Consider the following 2,646-nt stretch of genomic DNA (forward strand, 5'->3'; position numbering starts at 1 on the left):
TCTCGGGATCTTGGGCACGCACGCACACGCGCCCGGCGTGAGTTTTAAGCCACCGGGTCCGGGACACGAAGCATGGTTGACTACATGGGAGTCCAGCGACATAGCAATTATGCTAACTGCTGGTCCTGATGAAGGATACTTTTTATTGCTAAAAGCCACAATTCACAGTGTTTAACAATGATGAATATCTATGCACCAAAATAACATAACAACTATTTTTGCAGAGCAAAAACCACGAAATGCCAGGAGACATAGAGAAAGCATGCTAATAATATAAGACTTTAAGTCACACAAGACAGCTCCAGTAGATGAAAAAAAAGGTAAAACAATCTGAACCTCACGTGTGACTAATAAGGTAACGCTGTGCTGAATCCGACTGACTCTCCTGGTAGATGGTGCACGTTTCTCTTAAGCAATATGGAAGGTGAAAAAAAATGATCTGTAACAAAGAAACGTCAGTATAAATAGTTTACTGTAGATGACCACAGTTCGAATCCCAGAATCAGCTGCTAAAAACTCAAGCCAGAATCGTGTGCATGCATGCCCAAACTCCTGAGAGGAGAATGGAGAAGGGATTGTGGCATGGCCATCCCCCCTGGGAGGTGATTTCTCACTTTGTCTCTCTGGTGAGCATACATGCACTATAGCAAAACTCTTTAAAAAAAGAGAAATCATTATTAAGTTAGAAAAAAGATCCTTGCATCTAGATACTTAATAATTTCATAACCTTTTATTTTCAACTCTTGATTGAAAGCCTTTTATTATCAGCTCTTTATTGAAAGAGGAAATACAGTGTAAAATTGCATAATTTACCAAAATTAGTAAAGGAAAGACTCTATATTAAGACTGGACATATTTAAAGCAATAATTAGAGTAAAATTCACAGCACAAAAATTTTTATCAAGGGAACCAGCAGTTAGCGTAATGGCTATGTTGCTGGACTCCAACGTAGTCGACCACGGTTCGCGTCCCGGACCCAGTGGCTTAAAACTCACGCCGGGTGCGTGTGCGTGCGTGCCCAAGATCCCGACAGGAGAATGGAGGAGAAGGGATTGTGGCATGACCATCCCCCCTGGGGGGTGATTTCTTGCTTTCTATCTCTCTGTCTCTCTCTGTCTGTCTGGTGAGCGCACACGTCCTATAGCAAAAACCTCTCCAAAAAAAAAAAATTTATCAATAAAAATATATGAAATTCTAAGCATATAAACAAAAACAAAACAAAACAAAAACAATGTAAAGCAAAAGAAAGCCCAAGGAAAGAAATGAAAAGAATGACAGAATTAATAAGGATAATAGGTAAAGATGAAATTTGATTAATAAATAAAATTGGTAATTTGAAGACATTAACAAAATGGATGAACCTATAACTAACATAATCTAGAAACAAAGGAAGAAATCCTAAGTGTACAAAATAAGAAATGACAAGGGAAAAGGATTATTGAATCAGACAAAATTTTAAAATATCATGTAACTATTTTGGAGATTCTAAGAAAATACATTTGAAAATGTAAGTAAAATGGGTGAGGTGATGTAATTTCCCAAAATGACCCAATTAAAAAAGAAATAGAACTTTATCAAGACACTGCCCCACAAAATTAGTGTCCAGGTGGGAACTCAAGCATGGGAAGAAGTTTAGCAAACTCCAATTCTCTATGAATTATTCCACAGTATTAAAAATGGCGAAGGGTCGAGCAGGTGGTGTGGAGTTTAAAGTGGCTGAATCCCACATGTTCTACTGTGCAATTAGAGTCCTGGACCCAGCAGCTGGAAAAACATGCTAGGCAAGTATGTGTGTGCGCCTGAAATCCTGAGAGGAGAATGAAGAAGGAATTGCAGTGTGGCAATACCTCCTGGGGGATGACTTAGCACTTTCCTTCTTTCTCTTTCTCTTTCTATGCCTACAGCAAATTTAAAAAAAAAAAAAAAAAGGAAGGAAAACTAGCTATATTTTTGTAAAGCAAGTATAACCTTGATAAAGACAGTACCAAAAATAAATTCTCATGCCAATATTGCCAGTGAATACTGACTTAAAAGTTCTAAATAAGGTATAGCTAACATAATCTATACTACTATAAAAACAGAACACACAATGACTTAATGAGATTTATTTTAGGAATGTGAGATTGAATCAATATTTGAAAATCCATTAACATAATACACCTAAATAATGTTTAAGAGAAAAAAAATGAAAGGATTTTTCCCAGAAACTGAAAAAAGTTTTCAATAAAATAGAAACTGGGAAAATTTTTGACAAAATGTATTCTATTTCTGATAAAAATGCACTCAAACAATTAGATGCTTTTTTACAAGGTAAAAATATGTATGAATACCTTATTCCTGAATCTAACATCTTCCTAAGTGGGGAAGCACTGGAGGCAATCCCATTAACATCAGAGTGAAACAACTGCAGTAAGGAATCTAGGTGAACGCACCTGGGAATTCTTACTAGTTTTGTAAATTTTTTCTAAATCTAAAGTCACATCAAAATTAACTATTTAAAAAGGAGGAGAATGAAGCCCTAATGCCTATTTCCTTTATCAGAACCTGAGACCTCTATCTTTATCAAATATTTCTAGTTATCTGTCCAGCATCTATTTCTTCTCTCTTCCAAATATACTCTGATTTTTTTTTTTTTTTTTTTTTTTT

The sequence above is a fragment of the Tupaia chinensis genome, unplaced genomic scaffold (assembly GCF_000334495.1).
Source record: "Tupaia chinensis unplaced genomic scaffold, TupChi_1.0 Scaffold144269_1, whole genome shotgun sequence".
Classification (NCBI taxonomy): Eukaryota; Metazoa; Chordata; class Mammalia; order Scandentia; family Tupaiidae; genus Tupaia; species Tupaia belangeri.